This window comes from Triticum dicoccoides, chromosome 7A (genome assembly GCF_002162155.2).
Source record: "Triticum dicoccoides isolate Atlit2015 ecotype Zavitan chromosome 7A, WEW_v2.0, whole genome shotgun sequence".
NCBI classification, from domain to species: domain Eukaryota; kingdom Viridiplantae; phylum Streptophyta; class Magnoliopsida; order Poales; family Poaceae; genus Triticum; species Triticum dicoccoides.
The window spans coordinates 740345599-740368464 of record NC_041392.1 but is presented as its reverse complement, the minus strand read 5'-3'; the positions used below and the strand labels follow the sequence as shown (position 1 = coordinate 740368464).

General features: G+C 39.7%; 1 pseudogene; it reads left to right on the top strand.

Moving 5' to 3' along the window:
- The first annotated feature begins 5760 nt into the window (after positions 1-5760).
- On the top strand, positions 5761-14858 carry LOC119334156 (annotated as a pseudogene).
- The last annotated feature ends 8008 nt before the right edge of the window (positions 14859-22866 follow it).

Sequence of the window (22866 nt, the reverse complement as noted above, 5' to 3'; positions counted from 1 at the left end):
AGAACAAAACCGGTAACGAGGTAACTAGCATAGTGGACAAGTCGTTGATCCACGGGGATGCAAGTAAATCTCACCTCGGGTATTTGTAACATGTCACAAAGCAACAGGAATAGCACACGGCAACTGGAGGTTCACTCGAATATTCATTCGTGTGGGTATAGGGGTCAATATCGGTGTCCACGGCTCCGATGTTGATCATTGATCGGAAGGGGTTCCAGGTCATGTCTATACTTCACCGAACCTATAGGGTCACACGCTTAAGGGTCATCTATCTGCTGAATACTAGACAGGGAGTCTGAGAGAAAGTCACCGGAAAAGTTTCGGAGACAACAGAAGATTTCCGGAGAGAGAACACCAAAAGAGTTTCGGTAAAACCGAAAAGTTGTTTCGGAATATATTATTAGGTCAAAATGGTTTCGGCACTCGCCTGGAAATTCTTAGAGGGCCCCAGAATTGGTCTGGGAACTTTTGGGAATTTTCGGAGAGAAAAACCGAAAATGTTCCGGAGCTGCCGTAACCGCCGTTGTTACTTTTCGCTGATAAAAATCACCACACCGGAAATGTTTCGGATCATGCCCAGAAGAATTTTAGAGGGTGCCGGAAATGTTCTGGGACCTTCCGGAATTTTTCAGAAAAAATGTTTCGCGGAAAACATCTTGTCTCAGCATGAGGGGACAAGATCCCACGAATCGGGAGTTACATGTTTGGTGGCTTTTTGTCTAGGGAGCACCCATGTTTCTAGGAGACATGTTGGTGGCTTGTTGCCCCCCCCCCCCCATGGGAGGGGGCAAGGTTGTGGCTGGCCAAGGGGGTGCCTCCATGGTATCCCCTTGGTGCCCCACTTGAGTTACCATTTCACCCTTCATGTGGGACATGTAGCATGGGTGTTTTGGTATTTCCTCCACCGCCCCACCCCTTGCCTTGGCCTATAAAAGGAGGAGAAGGGGCTGCCATTCTCCTCATCCCTTCTCACATACAAGTGCCATGCAATGATTTGACTTCTCTCTCCCTCCCCGTGAAATAGTTTCGTAGAGCCGAAAGGCTGTCTGGGTTCCGGCAGGAACTACTTCTGAACGGCGAAGCTGCCGGATAGATGACACCGTATGTGTGCAACTCTGTAGAGGAGATCATAGTTTCGGTCTTACTTCGTGAGTGCCTCCCGGAGGGCTGTCCGTGTGACCGTCCGAGTTTCGAAGGTCCTCCCAAAGGGCTGTCTGAGTGACCTTCCAGTTTCGAAGGTCCTCCCGAAGGGCTGTCCGAGTTTCGAAGGTCCTCCCGAAGGGCTGCCTGAGGAGCAGATGAGGGTATACATCCTCGCGGTTGGGAGGTTGTAAACCCTAGCTGCGGGGATCTGCACCGCCGATCGTCATCGACTCTACTTCCCGCTGCGCTACGAGTCGGTAACGAAAAAGATCAAACCATGTATGCAGTCTCCATAGTGGTCCTGGGCTGGTGCATAGGTCGGAATTTTTTTGTTTTCTGCCGCGTTACCCTACAAGTGTACATTTGAAAAATGTTCAAGGTGTATTTAAAAAAGTATTCAAATTGTATTTGAAAAGTGTTTAACGTGTATCCAAATAGGTTCAACATGTATAAGCATTTTCCAATGTGTATTTAAATAAAGTCAATGTGTATTTGAAAAATGCAAAAAAGAGAGAAAGGAATGAAAAACATAAAATTCAATAATGAGACTAATGAAAACCAATAGAGAAAATAAACAAGAAATAAAAATGAAGTACACCAAGAAAACACCGAATAACAAAAAGGAAAAATAATAACTCGAAAGGTTCTAAAACTAGTTTTTTTGTGAAACTGGTTCTAAAACAAATCTGTACCAGCCAGTACTACCTTTCCAAATCCGAACCATTGGGCCCACCCACTAAGGTGGGCTCAGAGGCGAGCTCAGGTTATATCTTGCGAGATATAGCTTTTTCTCAGTTGTACAGATCTATTTTTAGCTGTTTACTAGAAAACTTATTAAAAGGTTGCCTACTGTGAAAATTTTAACAAATGCTGATAAATTTTATTCATTTTCTACATATTTTCAAGAATTTTAATAAATGCTTCGAATTTTGAAAAACAATCCATGGATTTTAAGGTTTGCAACTTTATAAAAATATATTCTAATTAAAATAAATGTTTAGGATGTTTAAAAATGCTCATCAAATTATAATTATTCCCCAATTAAAAATAATTTCTGAAAATTTTAAAATGTTCTCAAACTAAAAAAATCATGCTTTTTAAAAATAATATTAGCAAATAAAAAAATCAATTGTGAATTTGTGAAAAAAAACACTACCTCAATGGTCCAGCATGCATGCCTCTTCGGTTAGTTCCAGTAGACCAAGATTGTCCCAAACCTCCCTTGCAACATTACATTCAAATAGCACATGCTTTATATCTACATAATAGACCGAGCACACTATACACAAATAGTTATTTGTTACAATATTCTCGTATGCTATGTATGTCATTTAGAGAAGCTTAAAAACATATTATACAATGAATTAGCTCTTAGCCTAACAAGTAACCTTTACATGCTCTTAAATTAATGTGATGGTTAAAATTAAACTAGAAAATATAAGAGATGACATCTAGTACATTGGATAGCATTGTCTTATCTTCTTTTCTTGAGAGACCTTCTCTTAGGTAAGAGATGGCAAGCCTTTTTTTTCCTCCATTCACTCTCGTTTAACTCATCAATGATCTTAGGTGACATTGCAAATATAGCAACATTGTACATGACCAAAGGTAGCTTGCTCTGTACGAGTGTGTCATGTGGGAGGGCTGATGTAGGATGCACTGATGATGGCCCACATGACTCAAAACGACAACAGATGTATCATTGGCAGTGCTAATGATACCTGTCATTGTTGGCACTGACATGTGGAGTACTACCAGTGAAATATTATATGTTAGGGTTATATTTTCGAAATTTATGTAATACAAATAATATTTAAAATATTCCCCCAAATGACAGGGAGTACCTTGCTTGTGTCCATCTAGTGGTCCCACAACCACCTGAAATCAGAACGGAGTACCTCGCTTTTGTACACCCCAAAGAGTGCCACCAAAGTATTAATGAGCCATAGAGAAAGACATCCATTTATTCGTTTTAGATGAGCCCAGATTATTGTGTAACTATCTCGTGCCCTGGAGCCATCCACCCTATATGGATAGGAAATCATGGAATACTTGCTTTCCATCCGGTTGTCCAACCAAATGATACCATCAAGTGTTAATGAGCCCTAGAGAAAGATATCGATATATTTGTGCAAGTCACCATTTTAGCATGGATTAATGTGCATGTGGCTCAGTATCTGAAGATGCCCACCTCACGCTTCCGGACAACCTAGTCGAAATGTGGAAGTATTAAAGATCCAAAAAGAAAGACATGGATTTATTCATGCTAGTCACCGTTTCCGTTTGGATTAATGCACATATTACCGGGAGCCATCCGCCTTAAATCGGCAGGAACCAGGGAGTACCTTGCTTCTATCTAGTTGTCTAGCCGAATAGTACCATCAATCATTTGTTGTAGAGAAAGACATCAATTTATTCGTGCTAGTCACTAGACGGATGGCTAGATGCCAAGAGTTGTGCCCTCAAATTGACAAGGAGTACATTACTTCTGTCTGGCTATCCAACCGAATAGTACCATGAATTATTAATAAGCCTTAGAGAAAGACAAGTATTTATTCATGCTTGTCACCATTTTAGCTTGGATTAACGTGGCAATGGCGACATAGTGGGAGTCGCCCATTTGTAATTGGTAGGAAGAACCTCGCTTCTGTTCAGCTACCCAGCAGAAGAGTGTCATCAAGTAATACTGAGCGATAGAGAAAGCCATCAATTTATTCGTGCTAGTCACCATTTTAGCTTGGACGTCGAACCAATAGGAACCAAGGAGTACCTTGTGTCTATCTGGTTATCTAGGAGAACAATATTGCCGAGTATTAGCGAACCCTAGAAAAACATCAATTTATTCATGCCAGTTGATATGTCCTATACGTATTTATAAATGTTTATTGTTTCATGCTATAATTATATCATGATGGCATAGTATTGGCATCAAGTTTTATATTTTTCTTGATTAACCTATTAATTCAGTGCAAAGTGCCAGTTGTTGTTTTTTGGATTCTTTAAAAAATGAACTTTTCAGGGACCAAAGAACTGAAAAAACACACCAAGTTTCATGAAGAAATGAAGCCGGAGGGACATGGACCCACCTGGACACTAGGCCACATGCCATTGATCGGCACTAGCATCCAAGGGGGAGCATGGCCGCCATAGAAGTCGCCTCCATCGCCTCTTTCTTCCGCTGCCTTTATATACTCCCGAAAACCTCAAAAATATTAATAGAGGATTTTTGCGCCGCCCACCTCTCTGCTCCGTGAATATCCAATCAGGTACTCTACCGAGGAGGAATACATCACAGAGATCATTTACATGAACATTGCTGCCACCGTGTTCATGTGTGAGTAGTCCTTTTTGTATTATGGGAACGTAACTATTTTTCCATTATAATATGGCATCAGCCCACATCTTAATAAGATGGCATCAACCCACGTCCTAATAAGTTGGATGAAGCATTTTTTCTTATAATGGCAATGGTGGGTAATGATTTCACTTAGAACTATTCTAATGGTTATAAAATTCCAGCCTATTAAATAGACAGTCGAATGATTTTATTTTTTGAGGGGTTTTCTAGCATTTTTTATCTTTTTTCTGGGGAGCCCGTCGATTACTTATAATATATAATAGATAGATAGTCAGATGTTTTTTGTTTTGAGGGATTTTCTAGCACTTTTGTCCTTTTTTGGTGAGCCCATCAATTACTTTTAACATATAATATATTAGGTTGTGTTGGCTACTTCCAGAAAAGCCTTGTACATATTATTTTATGGGCCACAAAAAACTAGGGCCCAAGATATACATGTGTAACCAATAAAAACACATCTTCCATGGGAACTGGGCTTACCAAGGAGGCAGGTCGATGCTCAGAGTAACATATGTGTTAACCATGACATACCAAATGTCTTGCTATTTTCTAGTTTCTCTGAGTGTATCTTTCCTAGTTGGTATCTCAGTTTCTATGTTAAGTCCCAAAGCAAGGTCCATGTTATACTGGCGTATTATGGATTAAAGGACGACCACTTCTAGATTAGATAGTTTATAGCTAGTACATGATATGGATGTAATCAATGTGATCACTGATATATTAGGATGCAATCAATGTGATCAACAAAGGATTTGGACGCAATTAACAACCAAGTAATTTTGACCACCATTATTTTGCATATTAGAGTAAAACTTAGTTGGGTTTAACTCACATTAATACTTCTAGATAAGGATATGGTTGTAGTCAAATGGCAATCATTTAATATTTCTATTTTTAGAAGTGTTAATAGTTCTCTATATGGATGTGAATACTTACATCATAAGAAAGACATATGAGTGGTTGCAAAGAAGGATGTCAATGCATTCTCATATGTATATTTGGACGATAGTTAATAGTATCCATAAACTAGCACCTTTTATGAGTTATGTATGTTAATTCTTACTAAAGATTTACATAGTCTTAGCATAATCAAATAGCACTCCCATACAACCCTTTTATTCTATATAAGGGGAGTACATCTTCTCATATCCTACACCAATATGTGGTTAGCCAACAGTACCTATAAATCTCTAGTTTCTTGTAGATACTTGTGCTTCCTATTTGTAGTAGTAAGTTTCTTCCTCTTTGTCCACATTAGTATGCCGAGGAAAGAGCGGCGGTCAGGTGTGGCATACATCCATAATGACAGAGACCGTGATCTCACCTTCTACAAGCGACGTTCCGGTTTGTTCAAGAGGGCGACTGACATCTCTGCCCTCACTAGGGCTAGGGCTGCGGTCGTCCTAGAGGCAAACAATGGAAAGATGCACTCATTTGGGACGCCATTGGCCGATCCCATTGTTGATGCTTTCCTATTTGGAGCTCCACCAGCAGTTCCCTCCGCCGACGAGCCAACCACTGGTAGGATTGGAAGCCTACAAAATGAGGTGGCTCAATTGGACATGGAGAACATGACCATGGAAGAAAAAAAACCTACTTTCCATCCTTCATATGAAAAATATCCAAGAAGAGAATCCAGGTATGGTGGCAAATCTTATCTTCACGAAGGAACAAGATCTTGATATGTCTCCAACGTATCTATAATTTTTGATTGCTCTATGCTATGTTATCTACTGTTTTGGGCAATATCGGGCTTTATTATCCACTTTTATATTATTTTTGGGACTAACCTATTAACCGGAGGCCCAGCCCAGAATTGCTATTTTTTTGCCTATTTTAGTGTTTCGAAGAAAAGGAATATCAAACGGAGTCGAAACGGAACGTAATCAACTGGAGAAGTTATTTTTGGAAGGAAAGCTACCGGATGGACTTGGTCCCCACGTCAGGAGCCAAGGGAGGTGCTCACGAGGGTGGGGGGCGCGCCCCCTGCCTCGTGAGGCCCTCGAAGCTCCACCGACGTACTTCCTGCACCCATATATACTCACGTACCCTAAAACTTCTAGAACACACAGTAGATCGGGAGTTCCGCTGCCAGAAGCCTCCGTAGCCACCGAAAACCAATCTAGACCCGTTCCGGCACCCTACCGGAGGGGGAATCCTTCTCCGGAGGCCATCTTCATCATCTCGGTGCTCTCCATGACGAGGAGGGAGTAGTTCTCCCTCAGGGCTGAGGGTATGTACCAGTAGCTATGTGTTTGATCTCTCTCTCTCTCTCTCTCGCGTTCTTGATTTGGCATGATCTTGATGTATCGCGAGCTTTGCTATTATAGTTGGATCTTATGTTTCTCCTCCCCCTCTTCTCTCTTGTAATGAATTGAGTTTCACCTTTGAAGTAATCTTATCGGATTGAGTCTTTAAAGATTTGAGAACACTTGATCTATGTCTTGCCGTGTGTATCTGTGATGACAATGTGATACCACGTGATTCACTTGATGTATGTTTTGGTGACCAACTTGCGGGTTCCGCCCATGAACCTATGCATAGGGGTTGGCACATGTTTTCGTCGTGATTCTCCGGTAGAACTTTGGGGCACTCTTTGAGGTCCTTTGTGTTGGTTGAATAGATGAATCTGAGATTGTGTGACGCTTATCGTATAATCATACCCACGGATACTTGAGGTGACATTGGAGTACCTAGGTGACATTAGGGTTTTGGTTGATTTGTGTCTTAAGGTGTTATTCTAGTACGAACTCTAGGGCTGTTTGTGACACTTATAGGAATAGCCCAACGGATTGATTGGAAAGAATAACTTTGAGGTGGTTTCGTACCCTACCATAATATCTTCGTTCGTTCTCCGCTATTAGTGACTTTGGAGTGACTCGTTGTTGCATGTTGAGGGATAGTTATGTGATACAATTATGTTAGTATTGTTGAGAGGACTTGCACTAGTGAAAGTATGAACCCTAGGCCTTGTTTCCACACATTGCAATACCGTTTACGCTCACTTTTATCATTAGTTACCTTGCTGTTTTTATATTTTCAGATTACAAAAACTATTATCTACTATCCATATTGCACTTGTATCACCATCTCTTCGCCGAACTAGTGCACCTATACAATTTACCATTGTATTGGGTGTGTTGGGGACACAAGAGACTCTTTGTTATTTGGTTGCAGGGTTGCTTGAGAGAGACCATCTTCATCCTACGCCTCCTACGGATTGATAGACCTTAGGTCATCCACTTGAGGGAAATTTGCTACTGTCCTACAAACCTCTGCACTTGGAGGCCCAACAACGTCTACAAGAAGAAGGTTGTGTAGTAGACATCAAGCTCTTTTCTGGCGCCGTTGCCGGGGAGGTGAGTGCCTGAAGGTATATCTTTAGATCTTGCAATCGAGTCTTTTAGTTTCTTGTTTTATCACTAGTTTAGTCTATAAAAGAAAATTACAAAAAAATGGAATTAAGTTTGCCTCATATGCTTCATCTTTTTAATATCTTTCGTGAGTTTGATGGAAAGGAAAGTTGTGCTCAAGTGCTAGAAGAAGAATGCATTAGAATGTTTGGAACTAAATATTTGAATGATGAGCATGATTGCAATGTTGTTAGTACGAATTCTTTGAATATCCATGACACTAATGATGATTGCACTAGTTATGATGAAAATGTCTCCTATAAACATGTCAATTTTTGTGGAGTGCATTGGGTTTGTAAGTACACACCAAATAGAGAAGATAGATATTGCAAGAAGCATAAGTACTTAGAAACTAAATTGTTGCAAGAAGAGCTAGATGATTGTGCTGAAAATTTAAATTTTCTTGGCCATACTTGTGAGCTTTGTAATGAACGTGGTCATTTAATTATCCGATGCAAATTGTTTCATGATCTAATCGTGTCCAAAAATTGTGATGACTTGATTTCCCTTGCACATTATAATGAACTTAGTTTGCTTATGGGCTACGAAGAAATGAAACATATAACTAAGGATATTCCAAAATTTTCCCTTGATAGAGTTCTTCATTTTGACCTAGAGGAAATTTATATGTATTGTGCGGTGAATTGCATTGAAAATCCTTATATTGCCAATTACATAAAGAAAAGAATACAAATAGAAGATGAAGAGAATACTAATGAAAGGGAAGAGACTTCCCAATATCCTCCTATTATTTCTTATGATAAATCAGGTAACGAGGAGGAGCCTCCTATTCAACCAATCTCATTAATAAGGAGCTCCAAAAATAGGATTGAACCCACACATGATGTGGTGAAGAAGAAGAAAAGAAAAAGGAAGAGAGGTAAAAAGATATCTCTCCCAAATAATGCTGCTCCTATTACTATTGTGCCTCATGAAAATATAATTGTGGAAGATAATGATACTTCTTATGATCTTGAAAATCTTTTTGGCACTTGCTTGGACGAATATGATAATTGCTATACTATTGGTGCTATCCATACTATTAATGATGAGAGTGATTATGCTTATGATATGAAAAGGCCCAAGCTTGGGGATGCTATGTTTGACGAAGATGATGTTTTTGAGAATATATTTGCTGCAATTAATGTTTGTCCCAAGCTTGGGGATGCTATGATTAATGAAGATGATATTTTTAGTATCCCAAGTTTTTATATGCAAATTTATAATGATAATAACATGCCTCCTACTTATGATAATTATTGTGATGATACATATGCTATAAAAAGTAGTGAGGATTATATTTATAAAACTTGTCATGATTATGGTTACCCCTTTTCTGAACATTACTCTTTTAATGTGTAAACAATTTATAGTATCCAAGTCTCTTATGATACTCCCACTATCCCGAATGAGAAGAATTTTGCTTATGTGAAGAGTAATAAAATTTCTATGCTTGTAGATCATGAAAATAATGCTTTAGGTGCTGGTTATATTGTTGAATTCATTCATGATTCTACTGAAAATTATTATGAGGGAGGAACATATGCTTGTAGGAATTGCAATAATATCAAGTTTCCTCTCTATGTGCTTAAAGTTTTGAAGTTATGCTTTTTTTACCCTCCTATGCTAGTTGATTATTGTTCCCACAAGTTGTTTGCTCACAAAATCCCTATGCATAGGAAGTGGGTTAGGCTTAAATGTGCTATTCATATTCTTCATGATGCTCTCTTTATGTTTCAATTCTTATCTTTTATGTGAGCATCGTTGAAATCATCATGCCTAGCTAGGGGCGTTAAACGATAGCGCTTGTTGGGAGGCAACCCAATTTTATTTTTATTCCTTGCTTTTTGATCCTGTTTAGTAATAAATAATTTATCTAGCCTCTGTTTTGGTTGAGTTTTTATGTTTTAATTAGTGTTTGTGCCAAGTAGAACTGTTGGGAGTCTTGTTGATCTTGCTGTAAAAAACAGAAACTTTAGCACTCACAAGAATTGCTGCCATTTTTTATTGGAGAGTGATATTTAGTTAATTATTTTTGAATATGATTAATAGATAAATTCCTCAGATCCAGAAATTTATTTTAGAATTTTTTGGGTTCCAGATCTTGCGCTAGCTACAGATTACTACAGACTGTTCTGTTTTTGACAGATTCTGTTTTTCGTGTGTTGTTTGCTTATTTTGATGAATCTATGGCTAGTAAAATAGTTTAAAATCCATAGAGAAGTTGGAATACAGCAGGTTTAACACCAATATAAATAAATAATGAGTTAATTACAGTACCTTGAAGTGGTCTTTTGTTTTCTTTCGCTAACAGAGCTCACGAGTTTTCTACTTTCAGTTTTGTGTTGTGAAGTTTTCAAGTTTTGGGTAAAGATTTGACGGATTATGGAACAAGGAGTGGCAAGAGCCTAAGCTTGGGGATGCCCATGGAAACCCCAAGATAATATAAGGATACCTAAAAGCCTAAGCTTGGGGATGCCCCGGAAGGCATCCCCTCTTCCGTCTACTTCTATCGGTAACTTTACTTGGAGCTATATTTTTATTCACCACATGATATGTGTTTTGCTTGGAGCGTCTTTTATGATTTGAGTCGTTGCTTGTTAGTTTACCACAATCATCCTTGCTGTACACACCTTTTGAGAGAGCCATAAATGATTTGGAATTTGATAGAATACTCTATGTGCTTCACTTATATCTTTTGAGCTTTATAATTTTGCTCTAGTGCTTCACTTATATCTTTTAGAGCATGGTGGTGGATTTGTTTTATAGAAACTATTGATCTCTCATGCTTCACTTAGATTATTTTGAGAGTCTTAATAGCATGGTAATTTTCTTAAAATCCCAATATTCTTGGTATGCAAGATTAATAATAAAATTTTCTTATGAGTGTGTTGAATACTAAGAAAAGTTTGATGCTTGATGATTGTTTTGAGATATGGAGGTAATAATATCAAAGTCATGCTAGTTGAGTAGTTGTGAAATTGAGAAATACTTGTGTTGAAGTTTGCAAGTCCCGTAGCATGCACGTATGGTAAACGTTATGCAACAAATTTGAAACATGAGGTGTTATTTGATTGTCTTCCTTATGAGTGGCGGTTGGGGACGAGCGATGGTCTTTTCCTACCAATCTATCCCCCTAGGAGCATGCGCGTAGTGCCGAGGTTTTGGATGACTTGTAGATTTTTGCAATAAGTATGTGAGTTCTTTATGACTAATGTTGATTCCATGGATTATACGCACTCTCACCCTTCCATCCTTGCTAGCCTCTTCCGTACCGTGCATTGCCCTTTCTCACATTGAGAGTTGGCGCAAACTTCGCCGGTGCATCCAAACCCTGTGATATGATACGCTCTTTCACACATAAACCTCCTTATATCTTCCTCAAAACAGCCACCATACCTACCTATTATGGCATTTCCATAGCCATTCCGAGATATATTGCCATGCAACTTTCCATCATCCCATTCATCATGACACATTCATCATTGTCATATTGCTTAGCATGATCATGTAGTTGACATAGTATTTGTGGCAAAGCCACCGTTCATAATTCTTTCATACATGTCACTCTTGGTTCATTGCATATCCCGGTACACCGCTGGAGGCATTCATATAGAGTCATATTTGTTCTAGTATCGAGTTGTAATCATTGAGTTGTAAATAAATAGAAGTGTGATGATCATCATTATTAGAGCATTGTCCCAAGTGAGGAATAAAAAAAGGCCATAAAAAAGAGAAGGCCCAAAAAATGAGAGAAAAAGAGAGAAGGGACAATGCTACTATCCTTTTACCACACTTGTGCTTCAAAGTAGCACCATGATCTTCATAGTAGAGAGTCTATCATGTTATCACTTTCATATACTAGTGAGAATTTTTCATTATAGAACTTGGCTTGTATATTCCAACAATGGATCTCCTCAAGTGCCCTAGGTCTTCGTGAGCAAGCAAGTTGGATGCACACCCACTAGTTTCTTTTGTTGAGCTTTCATACATTTATAACTCTAGTGCATCCGTTGCATGGCAATCCCTACTCCTTGCATTAACATGAATCGGTGGGCATATCCATAGCCCATTGATTAGCCTCGTTGATGTGAGACTTTCTCCTTTTTTGTCTTCTCCACATAACCCCCCTCATTATATTCTATTCCACCCATAGTGCTATGTCCATGGCTCACGCTCATATATTGCGTGAAAGTTTATAGGTTTGAGATTACTAAAGTATGAAATAATTGCTTGGCTTGTCCTCGGGGTTGTGCACGATGAGAGCATTCTTGTGTGACGAAAATGAAACATGACTAAACTATATGATTTTGTAGGGATGAACTTTCTTTGGCCATATTATTTTGAGAAGACATAATTGCTTAGTTAGTATGCTTGAAGTATTATCATTTTTATGTCAATATGAACTTTTGTCTTGAATCTTTCGGATCTGAATATTCATACCACAATTAAGAAGAATTACATTAAAATTATGCCAAGTAGCACTCCGCATCAAAAATTCTCTTTTTATCATTTACCTACTCGAGGATGAGCAGGAATTAAGCTTGGGGATGCTTGATACGTCTCCAACGTATCTATAATTTTTGATTGCTCCATGCTATGTTATCTACTGTTTTGGGCAATATTTGGATTTATTATCCACTTTTACATTATTTTTGGGACTAACCTATTAACCGGAGGCCCAGCCCAGAGTTGCTGTTTTTTGCCTATTTCAGTGTTTCGAAGAAAAGGAATATCAAACGGAGTCGAAACGGAACGAAATCAACTAGAGAAGTTATTTTTGGAAGGAAAGCTACCGGATGGACTTGGACCCCACGGGAGGTGCTCACGAGGGTGGGGACGCCCCCTAGGGCGCCCCCCTGCCTCGTGAGGCCCCCGAAGCTCCACCAATGTACTTCCTGCACCCATATATACTCACGTACCCTAAAACTTCCAGAACATACAATAGATCAGGAGTTCCGCCGCCAGAAGCCTCTGTAGCCACCGAAAACCAATCTAGACCCGTTCTGGCACCCTGCCAGAGGGGGAATCCTTCTCCGGTGGCCATCTTCATCATTCCGGTGCTCTCCATGACGAGGAGGGAGTAGTTCTCCCTCAGGGCTGAGGGTATGTACCAGTAGCTATGTGTTTGATCTCTCTCTCTCTCTCTCTCTCTCTCGCGTTCTTGATTTGGCATGATCTTGATGTATCGCGAGCTTTGCTATTATAGTTGCATCTTATGTTTCTCCTCCCCCTCTTCTCTCTTGTAATGAATTGAGTTTCCCCTTTGAAGTAATCTTATCGGATTGAGTCTTTAAAGATTTGAGAACACTTGGTCTATGTCTTGCCGTGCGTATCTGTGGTGACAATGGGATACCACGTGATTCACTTGATGTATGTTTTGGTGACCAACTTGCGGGTTCCGCCCATGAACCTATGCATAGGGGTTGGCACACGTTTTCGTCGTGATTCTCCGGTAGAACATTGGGGCACTCTTTGAGGTCCATTGTGTTGGTTGAATAGATGAATCTGAGATTGTGTGACACTTATCGTATAATCATACCCACGGATACTTGAGGTGACATTGGAGTACCTAGGTGACATTAGGGTTTTTGTTGATTTGTGTCTTAAGGTGTTATTCTAGTACGAACTCTAGGGCTGTTTGTGACACTTATAGGAATAGCCCAACGGATTGATTGGAAAGAATAACTTTGAGGTGGTTTCGTACCCTACCATAATCTCTTCGTTCGTTCTCCGCTATTAGTGACTTTGGAGTGACTCTTTGTTGCATGTTGAGGGATAGTTATGTGATCCAATTATGTTATTATTGTTGAGAGGACTTTCACTAGTGAAAGTATGAACCCTAGGCCTTATGTCCTATCATTGCAATACCGTTTACGCTCACTTTTATCATTAGTTACCTTGCTGTTTTTATAATTTCAGATTACAAATACCTTTATCTACTATCCATATTGCACTTGTATCACCATCTCTTCACCGAACTAGTGCACCTATACAATTTACCATTGTATTGGGTGTGTTGGGGACACAAGAGACTCTTTGTTATTTGGTTGCAGGGTTGCTTGAGAGAGACCATCTTCATCCTATGCCTCCTACAGATTGATAAACCTTAGGTCATCCACTTGAGGGAAATTTGCTACTGTCCTACAAACCTCTGCACTTGGAGGCCCAACAACGTCTACAAGAAGAAGGTTGTGTAGTAGACATCAGATCTAAGTCTTGAAGATCTGAACAAGCTCTTCAGTGAGCTCTCTCGGGTCCAAAAAGACATTAGATGCCGGTTACCTCCATTACATGGTCGTGAAGCCAAGACCGATGGCACATGTGTGTCACAGGATCTGCAACTACCAAGTATTCTACCGGCGGATCATTTGGGTACTACTCATTCACTTATGCAGTCAACATGGCCTCACAATCTCTCACAACTCCAGCTGCCTTCAGATCCACTACCATCACAACCAGAACAAACTTTGGCACCACTTTTTCCTATGTAGGTACCACAAATGTTCCATTCTGCACCACCATCTTTAGCTCCACACTTGGATTCCCATGTCCAACCCATACCAAATCAGGTACACGAGCAAACTCAACCAGAAGGGTTGCATGTTCAGAACTATGAAAGTCCTTGCAACATAGTGCAACCACAACAAAGTGATGCAAACCATGACTCAACATCTGGGCAGAATTTGGAGGCCTCTCCACTATTGGGATACTCGAGTGGCAATGCCTTTTCTATTGATGACCCATTTAACACTGAACAATGGGGTTATGCTCTATCATATCAGTTATTCTACAATAGTTTCCTGGGGATGGATGATTACTTAGGCTCTAGCGGTACTGATCTAGGACAGTCTTCCATGGTAAATGGTGGATGGGTTGATGTGCCGCCTTCTTCCACTGGAAAAGATATTGATGGTCTTATATACTATGGAGAGCTTTTTTAGATGCTATTTAGCGCTTACATTTAAGAGCTATATTGAAATAAAATATATTTGTTTCCAAATTCATTATCCTTTGGACTATTTTCTTAACTAGGATCTTTGGGGAAAATATGCATGCTCAGTGTTCCAGGTCTTGGTCCATGATGTGTTTTTATCAATACCAACAATTTTGTTGTTTAGATTATTGTCATCTTATGAATGAAGGAGGTGGAACATGTATTACAACAATGCACCTCTTATAATATTGTGAGGCAAACATTAGCGTGCCAACTAAAAACAGAAGCCATGCTCATTAAATAAATAAATTAAAAGATAGAAAACAAGTCCAAACTTCAACTCAAGAGACTAGAATCCATTACTTATGATTGCATAACACTACCAAGAACAACAACTGCACCTCATATGAATTAATGAATATGAGAAATCAAGGTTTTCTTAATAGACGTGAATATGCCTTATCAAGAAATTAGAACCATAGTAGACATGTGAAGAGATAGTGGCCGCCTATGATCCATTGATACCACATATGCACCATTAACAACATTGAAAAATACCGTGGATCTAGAGCTCTCCATGAATATATTGTAAATTGACTTAATTTTAAAGTATGTCATTAATCATTGCAATTACAACAAACTTACAAGGACATAACGAGCAGGAATGAAGCATGAGGATGCTTGATACGTCTCTGATACGTCTCCAATGTATCTATAATTTTTGATTGCTCCATGCTATATTATCTACTGTTTTGGACTACATTGGGCTTTATTTTCCACTTTATATTATTTTTTGGACTAACCTATTAACCGGAGGCCCAGCCCAGAATTGCTGTTTTTTTGCCTATTTCAGTGTTTCGGATAAACGGAATATCAAATGGAGTCCAAACGGAATAAAATCTTCGGGAACGTGATTTTCTCACCGAACGTGATCCAGGAGACTTGGACCCTGCTCCAAGGAACAAAAGAGGCGGTCACGAGGGTGGGGGGCACGCCCCCCTGCCTCGTGGGCCCCTCGCTACCCCTGCGACGTAATTCTTCCTCCTATATATACACACGTACCCCCAAAGGATCAGAACAGGAGCCAAAAACCTAATTCCACCGCCGCAACTTTCTGTATCCACGAGATCCCATCTTGGGGCCTGTTCCGAAGCTCCGTTGGAAGAGGGCCATCATCACGGAGGGCTTCTACATCATTCTAGCCCCTCCCATGAAGTGTGAGTAGTTTACCTCAGACCTTCGGGTCCATAGTTAGTAGCTAGATGGCTTCTTCTCTCTCTTTGAATCTCAATACAAAGTTCTCCCCCTCTCTTGTGGAGATCTATTCGATGTAATCTTCTTTTTACGGTGTGTTTGTTGAGACCGATGAATTGTGGGTTTATGATCAAGTCTATCTATGAATAATATTTGAATCTTCTCTGAATTCTTTTATGTATGGTTGGTTATCTTTGCAAGTCTCTTCGAATTATCCGTTTGGTTTGGCCAACTAGATTGGTAGTTCTTGCCATGGGAGAAGTGCTTAGCTTTGGGTTCGATCTTGCGGTGTCCTTACCCTTGTGACAGAAGGGGCAGCAAGGCACGTATTGTATCATTGCCATCGAGGATAACAAGATGGGGTTTATTTCATATTGCATGAATTTATCTCTCTACATCATGTCATCTTGCTTAAGGCGTTACTCTGTTTTTAACTTAATACTCTAGATGCATGCTGGATAGCGGTCGATGAGTAGAGTAATAGTAGTATATGCAAAATCGTTTCGATCTACTTGTCATGGACGTGATGCCTATATACATGATCATACCTAGATATTCTCATAACTGTGCTCAATTCTGTCAATTGCTCAATAGTAATTTGTTCACCCACCGTAGAATACTTATGCTCTTGAGAGAAGCCACTAGTGAAACCTATGGCCCCCGGGTCTATTCTCATCATATCAATCTCCATCACTTTAATCTTGCTTTGCTTTTTTTACTTTGCCTTTATTTTTTACTTTGCATCTTTATACCAAAAATACCAAAAATATTATATCTATCAGATCTCACTCTCGTAAGTGATCGTGAAGGGATTGACAACCCCTAATCGCGTTGGTCGCGAGTAGCTATCGCTTTGTGCAGGTACGAGGGACTTGAGCGTGGGCTCCTACTGGATTGATACCTTGGTTCTCAAAAACTGAGGGAAATACTTAAACTACTCTGCTGCATCATCCCTTCCTCTTCGGGGAAAACCAACACAAGCTCAAGACGTAGCAAGAAGAATTTCTGGCGCCGTTGCCGGGGAGTCTACGCAAAAAGTCAGCATACCAAGTACCCATCACAATCCCTATCTCTCGCATTACATTATTTGCCATTTGGCTCTCGTTTTCCTCTCCCCCCCAATTCACCCTTGCCGTTTTATTCGCCCTCTCTCTCTATCCTCCCTCTCTATTTGCCTCTTGTTTGCTCGCGTGCTAGTTTGTTTGCTTGTCGTCATGACTTGTCCTCTTTCTGCTCCTATGTCTCCCGAGTTTGAAGTCCTTCACTTAAAACAAAAGCAAGGAGAAAACTTAAAGGATGCTTGGTTTAGAATAATGGAATCTTATCATAAATTCACCCTTGAAGTAAATTTCAGAATTTTGCTTCGCAATTTTTATGTTGGGCTTAATATATCTCATAGACAACTTTTGGATTGTGTTGCCAAAGGCAATTTTATTGAAATTGATCCCAATATCACACATGAAATTATGGAAGGTATAGTAGGAACTTTACCTCAACAAAAGGGGCCCCATCATACCCAAGAGGAAATGAAAGTTTTTGAGAAAATTTGCGAAGTAACTAAGATTTTACAAAAATCTCTTGAACCTCTTAAGAGCGTTAGCGGAAATCTTCACCGCATGAATATGTTAATTACTCTTTGCAATAAGCGGTTGGATTCTTTGGATCTCAAGATCTCTGAATATGAAGGGAAACGTAAGGAACCTCCCGGATTCGAGAATAACATCACTAAAAGAATTAAGAATTAAGATGTCAATACCAAGATCTATCCTCGCTTTTATGCCTAGCTAGGGGCGTTAAACGATAGCGCTTGTTGGGAGGCAACCCAATTTTATTTTTATTCCTTGCTTTTTGATCCTGCTTAGTAATAAATAAATTATTTAGCCTCTGTTTTGGTTGTGTTTTTGTGTTTAATTAGTGTTTGTGCCAAGTAGAACCGTTGGGAAGACTTGGGGAAAGTCTTGTTGAACTTGCTGTAAAAAAAAGAAACTTTAGCGCTCACGAGAACTACTGTCATGTGTATTTAAAGAGTTCTATTTAGTTAATTATTTTTTCAGATGATTAGTATATAAATTCCTCACGCCCAGCAATTTATTTTAGAATTTTTGGGGTTCGAGATCTTGAGCTAGCTACAGATTACTACAGACTGTTCTGTTTTTGACAGATTCTGTTTTTCATGTGTTGTTTGCTTATTTTGATGAATCTATGGCTAGTAAAATAGTTTATAATCCATAGAGAAGTTGGAATACAGTAGGTTTAACACCAATATAAATAAAGAATGAGTTCATTACAGTACCTTGAAGTTGTATTTTGTTTTCTTTCGCTAACGGAGCTCACGAGTTTTCTATTTTGAGTTTTGTGTTGTGAAGTTTTCAAGTTTTGGGTGAATTCTTTTGATGGATCATGGAACAAGGAGTGGCAAGAGCCTAAGCTTGGGGATGCCCATGGCACTCCCAAGATAATCCAAGGACACCAAAAAGTCAAAGCTTGGGGATGCCCCGGAAGGCATCCCCTCTTTCGTCCACTTCAATCGGTAATTTACTTGGAGCTATATTTTTATTCACCAGCATGATATGTGTTTTGCTTGGAGCGTCTTGTATTATTTGTGTCTTTGTGTCTTAGTATGACACAATCATCCTTGCTGTACACACCTTTTGAGAGAGCCATACATGAATTAAAATTTGATAGAATAATTTTGCTCTATGTGCTTCACTTGGATCTTTTAGAGCACGGTGGTGGATTTGTTTTAAAGAAACTATTGATCTCTCATGCTTCACTTAAATTATTTTGAGAGTCTCTTAATAGCATGGTAATTTTCTTAATAATAATATGCTTGGTATTCAAGATTTGTGAAACTTTCTTTTGAGTGTGTTGAATACTAAGAAAAGATTGAAGCATGATAATTGTTTTGAGATATGGAGGTGATAATATTAAAGTCATGCTAGTTGAGTAGTTGTGAATTTAAAGAATACTTGTGTTAAGGTTTGTGATTCCCGTAGCATGCACGTATGGTGAACCGTTATGTAACGAAGTCGGAGCATGATTTATTTATTGATTGTCTTCCTTATGAGTGGCGGTCGGGAACGAGAGATGGTCTTTTCCTACCAATCTATCCCCCTAGGAGCATGCGCGTAATACTTTGCTTTGGTAACTTCTAGATTTTTGCAATAAGTATATGAGTTCTTTATGACTAATGTTGAGTCCATGGATTATACGCACTCACACCCTTCCACCTTTGCTAGCCTCTCTAATACCGCGCACCTTTCGCCGGTATCATACACCTACCATATACCTTCCTCAAAACAGCCACCATACCTACATATTATGGCATTTCCATAGCCATTCCGAGATATATTGCCATGCAACTTTCCACCATCTAGTTCATCATGACACATTCATCCTTGTTATATTGCTTAACATGATCATGTAGTTGACATAGTATTTTTGGCAAAGCCACAGTTCATAATTTCTTCATACTTGTGACTCTTGATTCATTGCATATCCCGGTACACCACCGGAGGCATCCATATAGAGTCATACTTTGTTTTAGAATCGAGTTGTAATCATTGAGTTGTAAATAAATAGAAGTGTGATGATCATCATTCAATAGAGCATTGTCCCAATAAAAAAAAGAGAGAAAGGCCAAAGAAAAAAAAGAAGGCCCAAAAAAAGGGGCAATGCTACTATCCTTTTTTCCACACTTGTGCTTCAAAGTAGCACCATGATATAGCGAGTCTCATATATTGTGCTTCAAAGTAGCACCATGTTCTTCATATAGAGAGTCTCATATGTTGTCACTTTCATATACTCGTGGGAATTTTACATTATAGAACTTGGCTTGTATATTCCAATGATGGGCTTCCTCAAAATTGCCCTAGGTCTTCGTGAGCAAGCAAGTTGGATGCACACCCACTAGTTTCTTTTGTTGAGCATTCATACATTTATAGCTCTAGTGCATCCGTTGCATGGCAATCCCTACTCACTCATATTGATATCTATTGATGGGCATCTCCATAGCCCGTTGATACGCCTAGTTGATGTGAGACTATCTTCCCCTCCTTTTTGTCTTCTCCACAACCACCATTCTATTCCACCTATAGTGCTATATCCATGGCTCACGCTCATGTATTGCGTGAAGATTGAAAAAGTTCTGAAAAAGTTAGAGTATGAAACAATTGCTTGGCTTGTCATTGGGGTTGTGCATGATTTAAATACTTTGTGTGGTGAAGATGGAGCATAGCCAGACTATATGATTTTGTAGGGATAACTTTCTTTGGCCATGTTATTTTGAGAAGACATAATTGCTTTGTTAGTATGCTTGAAGTATTATTATTTTTATGTCAATATAAACTTTTGTCTTGAATCTTTCTAATCTGAATATTCATACCACAATTAAGAAGATTTGCATTGAAATTATGCCAAGTAGCACTCCGCATCAAAAATTCTCTTTTTATCATTTACCTACTCGAGGATGAGCAGGAATTAAGCTTGGGGATGCCTGATACGTCTCCAACGTATCTATAATTTTTGATTGCTCCATGCTATATTATCTACTGTTTTGGACTATATTGGGCTTTATTTTCCACTTTTATATTATTTTTGGGACTAACCTATTAACCGGAGGCCCATCCCAGAATTGCTGTTTTTTTGCCTATTTCAGTGTTTCGGATAAACGGAATATCAAACGGAGTCCAAACGGAATAAAATCTTCGGGAATGTGATTTTCTCACCGAACGTGATCCAGGAGACTTGAACACTGCTCCAAGGAACAAAAGAGGCGGTCACGAGGGTGGGGGCGCCCCCTAGGGCGCGCCCCCTGCCTCGTGGGCCCCTCGTTGCTCCTCCGGCGTACTTCTTCCTCCTATATATACACACGTACCCCCAAACGATCGGAACAGGAGCCAAAAACCTAATTCCACCGCCACAAATTTCTGTATCCACGAGATCCCATCTTGGGGCCTGTTCCGGAGCTCCGCCGGAAGAGGGCCGTCATCATGGAGGGCTTCTACATCATCCCAGCCCCTCCGATGAAGTGTGAGTAGTTTACCTCAGACCTTCGGGTCCATAGTTAGTAGCTAGATGGATTCTTCTCTCTCTTTGAATCTCAATACAAAGTTCTCCCCCTCTCTTGTGGAGATCTATTCGATGTAATCTTCTATTTGCGGTGTCTTTTGTTGAGACCGATGAATTGTGGGTTTATGATCAAGTCTATCTATGAATAATATTTGAATCTTCTATGAATTCTTTTATGTATGATTGGTTATCTTTGCAAGTCTCTTCGAATTATCTGTTTGGTTTGGCCAACTAGATTGGTAGTTCTTGCCATGGGAGAAGTGCTTAGCTTTGGGTTTGATCTTGCGGTGTCCTTACCCAGTGACAGAAGGGGCAGCAAGGCACGTATTGTATCGTTGCCATCGAGGATAACAGGATGGGGTTTATTTCATATTGCATGAATTTATCTCTCTACATCATGTCATCTTGCTTAAGACGTTACTCTGTTTTTAACTTAATACTCTAGATGCATGCTGGATAGCGGTCGATGAGTGGAGTAATAGTAGTAGATGCAGAATCGTTTCGATCTACTTGTCACGGACGTGATTCCTATATACATGATCATGCCTAGATATTCTCATAACTATGCTCAATTATGTCAATTGCTCAACAGTAATTTGTTCACCCACCGTAGAATACTTATGCTCTTGAGAGAAGCCACTAGTGAAACCTATGGCCCCCGGGTCTATTCTCATCATATCAATCTCCATCACTTTAATCTTGCTTTGCTTTTTACTTTGCCTTTATTTTTTACTTTGCATCTTTATACCAAAAATACCAAAAATATTATATCTATCAGATCTCACTCTCGTAAGTGATCGTGAAGGGATTGACAACCCCTAATCGCGTTGGTTGCGAGTAGCTATCGCTTTGTGCGGGTATGAGGGACTTGAGCGTGGGCTCCTACTGGATTGATACCTTGGTTCTGAAAAACTGAGGGAAATACTTACGCTACTCTGCTTCATCATTCCTTCCTCTTCGGGGAAAACCAACGCAAGCTCAAGATGTAGCAGTCTCCAAACGTATTTATAATTTTTGATTGTTCCATGCTAGTATATTATCCATCTTGGATGTTTTATATGCATTAATATGCTATTTTATCTCATTTTTTGGGACTAACCTATTAACCTAGTGCCGAGTGGCAGTTGTTGTTTTTTCCTTCTTTTTTTTCTTTTATAGAAAATCAATACCAAATGGAGTCCAAACGGAATAAAACTTTACGAGGATTTTTCTTGGACCAACCACGAAGCTTTGGGAAGAGGCCAGAAGACCAACAAGGGGGCCACAAGCCCTAGGGGCGCGCCCTAGTCTTGTGGTCCCCCATGACTCCTCTAACCCTAATCTCACCTCTATAAATACCCAAATATTCCCCTTACGTCAGAGGGCACACCAAAAAAAATACTTTTTCTCCGCCGCAAGTTTATGTTCTCGTGATATCCCATCTTAGGGCCTTTTCCGGCACTCCGCCGGAGGGGGATTCGATAACGGAGGGCTTCTACATCAACCGTGCCGCCCTTCCGATGATGTGTGAGTAGTTTACCACAGACCTACTGGTCCATAGCCAGTAGCTAGAAGGCTTCTTCTCTCTCTTTGAACTTTAATACAATGTTCTCCTCGATGTTCTTGGAGTTCTATTCGATGTAATCTTCTTTTGCGGTGCATTTGTTGAGATCCGATGAATTCTGGATTTATGATTAGATTATCTATGAATA